Source organism: Oxyura jamaicensis, chromosome 2 (genome assembly GCF_011077185.1).
Source record: "Oxyura jamaicensis isolate SHBP4307 breed ruddy duck chromosome 2, BPBGC_Ojam_1.0, whole genome shotgun sequence".
In the NCBI taxonomy this organism is placed as follows: Eukaryota; Metazoa; Chordata; class Aves; order Anseriformes; family Anatidae; genus Oxyura; species Oxyura jamaicensis.
Window position 1 is genome coordinate 9,463,773 of NC_048894.1, and position 10,807 is coordinate 9,474,579.

At 41.4% G+C, this 10,807-nt stretch overlaps 1 protein-coding gene across 1 annotated transcript in view; it reads right to left on the reverse strand.

The window, feature by feature from the left end:
• Positions 1-9,592: 9,592 nt before the first annotated feature.
• Positions 9,593-10,807, reverse strand: part of PTPRN2 (protein tyrosine phosphatase receptor type N2) — a 641,705-nt gene continuing 640,490 nt past the window's right edge. Inside the window, exon 24 of the mRNA XM_035319523.1 lies at positions 9,593-10,781. The gene's annotated coding sequence lies outside the window, so the exon portion shown is untranslated. The remainder of the gene's footprint in view (positions 10,782-10,807) is intronic.

The window sequence follows — 10,807 nt, forward strand, 5'->3', positions numbered from 1 at the left end:
TCAAATTTAAAATTTTCCTTTTTTTTTTTTTTTTTTTTTTTTAAAATTACCTCCAGGAATACTTGCAGCAATTAAGGTATCTTAACTTTGTATTTTTCATCCTGACCCACCCAAGGGATAGAGAAGAATTAACTGCAGATCCTGTCACTATATATACAGACCTCAGAGTAGTTAGCAAAGATGAGCCTCACCATCCCTATTTTATACCTGGAGGAATGCGAGTGTTTATTCATCCTTGACGATCCATTAGGAAAACTGACTTTCACTTTAGAACTAACTGTCTTGCTTTTTATTAATTTAAACACATCAAAACCATAGCTACGATGAGAGAGGTTACTGGGAGGTTATTGGGCTTGCAGTTTTCTACCAGTCAGGACCACCTTGTGTTGGTGGTATCAGCACAGGGAGCTGGTGGGAGAGGGACTGCTGCCAGCCAGACACAGAGACACCAACTAGTACAGGCAAAATTACTCCCAGCTCCTAGCAGAGCCAAGATGGTAGCGAAGGGGTGGACGTCTCCTACACCAAAAAGCTATAGATGCCCGATCATGAGTAAGTGAACATGTGCTTGGTAGGAGTGCTGTGACGCTATTTTATCCAGCACAAATGTCTGGAGGTGCACATATCCATCTGTTGGCTATCCACATAGCTGTGCTCTTGATATATATATATATTTCTGTTGTTGTTTATGTGTATATAGATCTGTTATATATATATCAGCTCCAGAGATATTTGTGCAGACCAACATCTGTATGCAAGGTATGGTCTGCAGTGGGACAAAACCACCGTGTTAGCAGAAGATTTAACATTTGAAGTCCCATTAGTTGCAATTGCCCAACAAAATGCATCTTCAAATGTAAACAAGCATAAAAAAAGGATAATATCAGGAAAAAAAAAAAAAAAAAAGTGAGCTTGGCCTTACAAACTCATTTTGCTGCCCTTTAAGTGCCTGGAGGTGTTTAGAGACAGCAGAGCCATTTATGCTAAGTCAAATACGGAAGGAAAGTAGACCAGATTATAGTAGCCTGGAAGACAGGAAGGAGGAAAGACATAAGGAATAGGAGCAATAAAATCTCCAGACCATCCAGGTGAAAAGTGCAAACCTGTCCTGTCCTCTCCTTTTTTTTTTTTTTTTTTTTTTTTTTTTTTTTTTTGAGACAACAAAAATATCCTTTATCTGCTGGCCTTTCAGTGGGGAAGGTAGATTTTTTTAAAATAACAATAATAAAGATTTCCATTTGTATTTTAATGAGGAAACATTCTTTTTTATCAGATTACCAGGCCTGTCATGACTCACCTCGGAGCCCTTCATTTGGCTAATGAATTTATGTCCCTCTCTCCAGGGGCAAAAGCTCTTGTCATTCATGAAATGGTGCCATTATCAGCATATCAGATGCTGAAGGGAGGCAGGGAAAGAAATCCCCTGTGCAGCTTCATTTGTGTGGGTCTCTCCTTCTTCCTCCTGTGCTGGGTTGTAAGGGGGCAGGTCCTCGCTTGGCTCTGAGGCTGCTCTCCTCAAAGGCTGCTGCCCCATCTCAGAGCCTTTGAGGTCAGGAGGGACCACTGCAAGCTATGAAAAACAACAACAACAACAAAAAACCAGCACCTTTCTGAGACCAGGAGCTGCTTACCCTGATATGTTGCAAAAAGCTTCATTGATCCAACTTGCGTGCCAACCCATGGCCTAACACACCCCATTGTGCACATAAATGTTGACCCATGGGTAAAATATTGGCTGAAATGTGGTAAAAAAAAAAAAAAAAAAGGGTGGACTTTGGTTTCAGTTGGGCTGAGAAATGACCCTGTGTCTCTGGTTTGGACACACGGCCACAGTGTCACTCAGGTGGCTTTATCTGTTTCCTAACTTTATTAAGGACAGCTTGTCTTTTATTCTTACCAGCACTCAACCATTTTAAACCATGCCAGGGCAGATCCTGGAGGTACCACTTACCATCTGCACTCCTATCATCTATCATCTATCAATCCTAACATCTGGCAAACTTAAGTTCAAAGAAGCCAGAAGCACAAACCTGTACCACGATGCTCCATCAGAGATGCTCCTTTGCTGACCAGAGCCCCAGCCATGCCAGGGAACAGCAGCTCTCTGGGGAGATGTAAAGATGCAGCTTTCAGGGAGATGTCTTTCCACATTTTGTGATGCTTTCCTTCTGCAGGAGAGGCTATTTCAGTAAAGTCCTGCCTACCTAACGCCCAGCCTGTATTTTCCACTGGGAACAGTATTTTTCCACTTTCAGCCCCCAAACAATTCTGGGCTAAATAACAGTGCTTATCTGTCTGCTGATTTGGGAGGAAGCCGAAAGGATTAGCTAAGACTATCACTTAATTTTTAGCTGGCTGGATTAGGGGAAGCAAATCCCACTCTCCATGCCTACATTGCAGGCTGAAGTGTTTGGGAACAGATGGGATGGGGAGAGAAAAGTGTGTGTGTGTGTGTGTGCGTGTACGTGCGCCCCTGAACTTACACAGCTGGATGGTGGTGTTTGGGGAGTGAATACAAACTGGTGCATTAATTGTCCTTTGTGCATGACCTGACAGAGCATAACTATGCTTTTAAAATGTTTCTGAATAAAGGTGGATGAGAAATGCAGCAAACAACCGTGGGCAGTGCCTAAACTCCAAGTGCTTCAGAGAGGTAATGGCTGAAGAGCTTGGAGCAGTGATTCACAGAAACACAACCCAAGAGAGACATTCAGCAAATACTTATTGGTGGGGGTGGGTTTCCAAAAATGTCTATTAGTGGGACACTTCTGTGCTGTTATCTATTACCTGATGGATTGTCTAACCTGCCCAGAGGCACTAGGTATTCCATGATCCCAGGTACAGGCAGGAGGAGTTTATCAAGATCCTGGTGCTTCCTTTCCCTCCTGCTCTTCCCTCCACATCTCATTGTACATTAAAGGGAAACACAGAAAACTAATTCAATTAATTTTCCCTGATAAAAACTAAACCAAACCAAAAAAAAAAAAAAACCACAAAAAAAAACCACAATAATATTAAATGAACTTTCACAGATGCCAAAAGTAAAAGCTATAATAGCATTTTCAGCCAGCATTAAATTGTTAATTAATTGACATACATTAGAAATACTGTAACAAAGAGCATCACACATCTATTCAGAACAAACCGCTAAAATGTGATGATCTTAGTGACTTGTGCTGGTCAGACCCAGCCAGACTTATATACATAGCTGCAGGGGTCTGCTTTAGGTTGGGGGGAATTGTATTGGTTATGTGTGACAAGGCTGTTGGTGCCTGCCATTTTTGCAAGACTTGCTTTTACAGGGACTAAAAGGAGCTTTGTGGACACTGGTTTTGTGCACTTTAGGTGCTGTGTTACCTACTTGCAGAAAAGCAAGTTTGGGTGGGTGCAGAAATGTGAAGGTGTCCCAGGGTAAATACCAAAAGCACTGACAAAAAATGTGGTCTTCTTTTTACTGAGAAGAACAAGATTATTAGAGACTGGGACATGCCCAGATGGTGAGAAGACAACACTGGCAGATCACAAGAGAGGTTTCCATCCCATTCCTTGGCAGATGGCATAGTATGGCTTTACTGCTATAACCTGTGCTGTAGAGCAAGGACCCACATTTTTCCTGCAGATATCACATTTAATAGCATTCTTATTTTCAAGGTTTCTATTCTTATGCCTTAAAACCTCATGACAGGGGGACCCAAGCCATGTCCAACTCCACTTGGCATCTCAGAAGTGGAAGTCAAGCAGAAGGAGAGGACATCAGTGCAGGAACTTGTCATGACTGAGATTCCAAGTGCTTTTCTCACTGAAGAGCTTTGCAATGAAAACTTAGGGAGTTTCTGGTTTTATTATTTATTTATTAATTTTATTTGTGAGCTGAGAAGCCTTCAGGTTGACTTTCCCCACAGGTAAAAAAGAAGTGGCAAGAAAAGAAACTGTGCCCTCTGAAGGTCTCAAGGATTTTGAGTGCAGAGCTCATGAGATAGGAAAGCAGAAAACGCAATGGAGAATTAGTGGTGAGATGTGGTGACATAAGAAAGTGCAGCGAGACATGATGTAGACTCTGGGATAGTAAACACAACTGTAACAAAATATTTCAGAGTGAAATACCTGTAAGTGTGCACACCAGCAGTGCATACATCCAGAGTCATCTCAGTATCTTATCAGGTTGATTTATTAGGCCTTTACTCCTTCAACCTCAGACTACTTCATGTTTTTAAAGAAGGTGATTTAACTTAACAGACATAAATGTTTATTTAAAAGGCTCAACATTTAGTGTTAAAAATGTAATGAAGGCCAAGTTCTAGCTAACTGCTTGGGAATGGTTTGGTTATGTTGTCTTTCCTGTTGGTCTTTGCAATGGAGGTATATGGGCTGGGCAGAACAGTCATATATTTCAAAGGAATCCTAGTAGCTCCCAACGTGTTACTTGAGCTTTTATAATACCTTATTAAATAATAATAATAATAATAAGAATAATGGTCTCTGCTTAAAATGAACAGTAGAACAGATAAAATAGGGAGTCAATGTTGAAGCCCACCTGTTCTGCAAGGAACGTCTCACTGAGTCAGGTCACTTCCCATCTCCTTTAACCATGGCTAAACACACCAGATGTTGTTAGCTTCCCTTTTCAAAAAGAGAAGTGTATTACTGCTCATGGAAACAAAACTATACATAATGAAAAAGCAATTCTGGAAAAAGTGTTGGTTTGCTTTCCCCCTTTGGCCACTCATGAGAGCACCGGTTTCCTTTCAGCCTTGGCAACGCTTTTATCAGGATTGCAAAGATTTGGATCCGCTTTGGCTTCTGCCCAATAGATTAGGTGTAACATCAGTAACTCTGCAAGAACTGGTCTTGCTCATGCTCACGCATTATGATAATATCCGTGTGCAGGAACAAACATTTCTAACGTGGACAACACAAATGAAATCTGCTGGAAAATAAAGTAGGTTTCCTGCATGAAGGAAATGGATGCCACATTTAGAAACAAGCACTACTAGAACACTGCTGTTCATTTATTATTATTATTATTTACATGAACTATAAAGTTGTATTTTACCATATTTCAGCCACTTTTCCTTTTTTTCCCATCTTGTTCTGGAAAGCAACATTGCCTATGCTCCTATGTCACCAGCTGTGAGGTACACCAAGCCATCCAGTGCAACCCAGCATAAAGGCTACTCTCCAGTTGTGCCCTGCTGCTGTCACTGCACAGCACCTTGTACCTGGGCTTGGCATACACTCAATACTGTCTGCTGCAGAAGTCATAGCTCTCCCTCTAATCCAGTACTGATAGGTGTTCAAACAGGCATAATGAGGGTTTTTAATAGGTGTTGCCAGTTTGGGGGTGGTGGGTTTTATTTGGGAAGGTGCTGTCTTGTGAAATTCCCTCCCATACCTTGAATTTCAGTAGAAGCTACAGAGTACAACAGGAAGACACATGATGTGGGATTCAGTTGCCTAAACAGATGCATCCAGTGTCACTTGAGGCACCCCCAGAAATTTAAGCCATCAGCACAGTTTGCATACAGACTACAAGGCTTCAGACTTTCAGCTGTTTGGCATGAGTGCTGGAGGCCAAGCAAGACACACACAGCATCGACAATGCCATTGAACACTTACAAACAAGCACTGAATCCTGCCCAGAGGGTGGGATTTAACCCATGGATTAAGATACTTACATATAAATGCTTTCATGTGTGTTACATGTTTGAGCGTCTGCTGCAGTGAATGACAACCTTGCTGGTGGAGCTGAAAGGGATTTGGCTGGCCAAACATAGGTGTCGCCTTTTGGGGAACTGTGTAGCTACCAATTTGCATCAAGGTACATTTCTAATTGGCCTTCAAAATATATTTTTCAGAAAAAAGGACCCAGGAGAATCTGTATCTCTGGACATATTCAACACTCACTGGGAAATAACCCTGAGCAACTCGCTCAAAGTGCTGCCACTGCTTTGGATGGGAGGTTGGACTAGCTGAACTGCCAAGCTTCCTAAGACTTTTCAAGTCTGTTCAGTCAAACTACGCTAACTCCAAGAGAATACTGAAGTCATTTTAATTTAAGTGTCTTACTCAATAAGCAATATCCAACCCCTTGTGTCTAGATCCTACGTAACTGGTGGCATAAAGGGGATGTAGAAGCAGCACAGCATTTGCAGAAGGAAGTCATGTCTCAAAAGCCTGCTAAGAGGCTTTGAAGGAACCAGTAAGTGCTCTGATATGGGTAATTTAGTTTATTTTGTGTATTTAGTTTTCCTAAAAGTGTTTGGCAAAGGCTGTCACATGAAAGGTTCTTACAGTAACTGAGCTGCCATGGGATTACCAGGAAGTTGTTTAGTCGATTAATTAGTGGTTAAAAGACAAGAAACAGGTTGGGAAGAAATGGGCAGTTTTTGAAGTGGTGGTGATTCCCCAGTATAAACAACGTGAAAAAGGAGGAAGTGATAGTGAGGTGACAGAGTTTGTATGACACATATTATCTAGACTCATAAAAACAAAAGTAAGTGTGAAGTGTCATAGAGAGATCTTGTGATAATGTATGACTGTGAAGACGGCAGATGAAGTCACTGTTGATAAACATAAAGAAATGTGCATTGTGAAAGACATCCCTAACAATAAAGACACAATGATGACCTCTGGGCGAGCTATTGCCAGGGAGACAAGGAAGCTTGGTATTGTTATGCTATTGCTATGAATGAAATTCCAAAGAAAAGATAAGGAAAAACATATAGAAGAAAAGATAAAGAAAACATATACAAGAAAACATATAAAGAAAAGATAAACATGACAGTGCACTGCAGCCTGGGCCCTGTGCACCTCAGAGCAAGCATAATAGAAATAGAAAACATGGATTCATAGAGGAATAGAATAATTTGAGTTGGAAGGGACCCACTAGGATCATCTAGTCCAACTACTGGCTCCACACAGGACCACTGAAAACTAAGCCCCTGTGTCTGAGAGTGTTGTTCGAATACTTCTTGAACTCCTGCAGCTCGGTGCCATGCCCACTGCCTCAGAAAGCCTGTCTCAGTGCCTGACCACCTCTGGGTGCAGAACCTTTCCCTAACCCCCAGCCTGACCCTCCCCTGTCCCAGCTCCATGCCGTTCCCTCGGGTCCTGTCGCTGTCCCCAGAGAGCAGAGCTCAGCGCCTGCCCCTCCGCTCCCTGTGAGGGAGCTGCAGGCCACCATGACTTCCATTTTTCTCACAAGTGATCTGATGTAAATATAAGGAAACAGATTTACATTATCAAAATGAAATGCTTTTCAACCTAACCAATAGTAAGCTTTGGAACTCCCTGTTTCAGTGTGTGGAATGAATAGCATGGTTCACCTTAAGGTAAAGTAGACATTCAAACCAGATTACATAAATTACATCTTAAAAAATGATTATTTTCCTCCATTGACTACAAAGGATGGTTATGATGAGTTTGCAGAAGTCTCTGCTAAACATACAAAAAAGTTGGTTAAGATGAAGCTGACCTCTAACCTCTGCTGGAAATGATGGAGTACCACAGTCCTGTATCTTTGAGAACTATGGTCAAAGCTGCTGCAGAGGAAAATCTGGTACAGGGCAAAGACATCAGCTATATATCCCAAAACTTAGTTTAAGTCTGTATCTCCCAGGATGATATTCCACACAGAGCCTCTTTGCTGTATTGCTGATTTATTTACTCATGTGTGGGGGATAGCCAGTGCTTTCTCAAGGGAAGAAGTTAATTTTTGGCTTAACTTCACTGCAATAAGAAGAATTTCCCCGAGGATTCAGCTGTTTGAAGCACACAATGTACTGGTACTAGCACTAAACCAAGAATAAACACAGCCTACTGGTTACCCCTCCTTGTAGATGCATAGCTCTTTATATTTGTTCAGCATGCAAAACACAAATACCAGCCTCATCAGTGCTGAAATTTTACAGCAAGTTCTAAAAACGAACCCCTCAAGGTTCTTTGCATAACTTGAGAAGTCTCTGTTTTTCGTACTGTATAGGGGATGGCAATAGCTCAAGATAGCTGCTGCTACTGTATAGGTGCAGCAATAGCTGTGCTGGCAGGGCAGCGGATGGGGCAGTTCTTTCCTCCTGCCCCCAGGTTGCTGAGGGGAAGATGGGCTGGCATCAGGAGCAGGGGCATACCACAGCTCCTTGTGTGCTGGGATTCACACAGCACATCCCTTGCTGCTGGGATTCACACTCCCTAGTGTTTGCTGGAACTCAAACCCAGCTCTTTTCTGAGCCAAAACAGCCAATGCCCAGTCTGCCTGAGGTAGAGCCATAAATACAAAAACAAGCATAAAAGCCACAAAGTAATACCCCTTGACAGCAGCTGAGACACTAACCTACCATCTGAGAGCACCATAGGAAGTGAGACTATGTTTATCTGCGTGGCATGAAGCAAAAGCAAGTGTTGGCTGTATGAATCGACGTATGTGTAACTGATAGCTTTAGTGTTTGCCTAGAAGATACATAATGCTCCAGTAGTTACACAGTTAAATGTATTTCTCATTTAGTCCTCCATCTGATGTTACCAGAGGCTTCAGAAGGCTATCTTGCAGATGAAAGGCCTCCTAAATTACACCACCAGGAAAATAGCTATGATGGTGCATATATTTTGCTTCCAAGATGAAAGTCACCTTCTTACACTGAGAAAGCCATAGATAGTAAATCATGCAACTACATAAACAAGGTTAAAGAATGTAAAATATGATTCTTCTGATGGTAAGGGAGTGAACTGGACCAGGATGGTTTCTAACTTCCTGTTTATTTATAGTTTTCAAGTTATTTTCAGGTAAGTGGCAAACTATCTGGAGTCTTCTTCAAAACACAAGCGAAGTTTTGGCACACAATACGGCACCATGCAAATTGCCATAGCAGGGCTGCCTAATCCTAAAGACGGCCTCTGGTAACACCTAACAATAGATATTTCATGCAAAGATACAGACCTTCATATAATGGACAGTGTTTATGGGAAAATAACTTCCTATCCCCAGGGAAAAGACTGGTTATTTTATGCTGTGCTTATGTGGGAACCTTAGTGAGTATTTTCCAACACCCATTCTAATCTTTCAGTGAATCCTGCTGCTGTTTTAAATCTGAAACTTTGGAGAGCTCACACCACTCATTTTGTGATGCTCTGACCCATCAGCCTGCCCTCTCCACAAACGTCGCCCTGCCTTCCATGTTACAGAAAGAGGGACCATTTACTCGACTTGTTACCTTGCACACTGTGATGCACACTCATGGATTACTGAAGTAGAGTTCAAATTCTTTCCCCTCCCTGTTGGACAAGGAGGATCTCTGTAATTTAGTAATTTATTTTGCCGTTTCATCTTCTGGCCTGAACATGGGATCTGTCTGGAGCAGTGTGACCCCCACCTCCATCAGTGTTGGAAGCTGCACTGGAAGAGGCCACACCACAGACAGAGGTGGCTGCAACCTGTTTTTCTTCTCACAGCAGATGAGCATGAACCTCTATGGGGTCAGCAGGATATCCGTGCCCCTCTTTGTCAGCCCCACCTGGACACCTTGGGGATTCAGAATCCAGCCATGGAGGGAGGAGCCCACCCATCCCCAAATAAAAGCAAAGCACCAGCTACTAATGCTGCATTCATGATACTGTACTCCACAGACAATATGACTTTATTCACAAATATGATTTTTACAGAGGTAGAACAAAATACTTTGTATAATCTTTTTTCCTTTTTTTACTTTTTTTTTTTTAACTATATACAGAAAGAATATAATAGAATGACAAGAAGGAAAAGGTTGTAAACGAAACAATATTATGCCATCAAATACAGTACAAACAGCATGCAAGAACAGCTTCAAATGAAATCTTGCTGGTGTAACTTTATTTCTAATGTGGTAAATGAAGAGTAGTAAAGAGTCATGCTCTAATTGGATTGAGTATGCCACAGCTCTGCAATTTTGTTTTAATTATTTATTTTTCTTTCACAATAGACCAACAGGATAGCTTTCTTTTCACTGTGGTGGGGAATGCTTTTGTAATGTCCAATGTAATCTTAACAGAAAAATATAATAATCAAATCTACAAAGTGTACTCTCATTTAAAAAGCAAAACCATAGAAACTGTACAGTTTTAAAAAGCGAATTATCTCAACTGCTTCTTAAGAGAATTTTCTAAACAAAGAATAAAATATGCAGAATAAAAATTAGGAGAGCTATTGTTCTGTAACAAAGCTAATCAAATACTTGTTTTCTATTCCAATAAACATTTTTTTTAATTAATGACTATTCTGGAAATTATGGAGTGGGCTGGGTTTTATTAATGTTCCACTTGACTAATAAAGCATGAACTCCTTACAGGTACTATAACTGTCATTCCCCTGGGGATGGATGGAGATTGGTTCTGCATGCGTGCTAGAGACAGGAACAAGGTTTAGGCATTGGTGTAGATTTTAAAAAATATTTTTAAATGTTTTAAACCTTTAGTAGCATCTATAAAAATAATCTTGCATGTTTTGCTACTGAATTAAGATTTGGATATGGGATTTTCTGGGATTTTCAATTCATTTCTGGCCCTAATGATTGCCCAGGACTTCCACTGTATGTTACCCAGGCTGCACCAGGTCCCCCCACAGATGATGGTCAAGGGCAATGGTTAGAGCTCACACCTGAAACAGATGAAGTTGACAGCAAAACCCACACTGCTTTCCCTATGGCAAATGCCCAACCCCAAAGATATGGGCTTTGGGGAACTGTGTTGTCCCTTCCCTCTGTCTCTCCAAATCTTGGGCATGTTGTGGGGATAGTGAAGACTGCAGAGGACATCTGTGCTCTTTGTTACTCCTACAAAC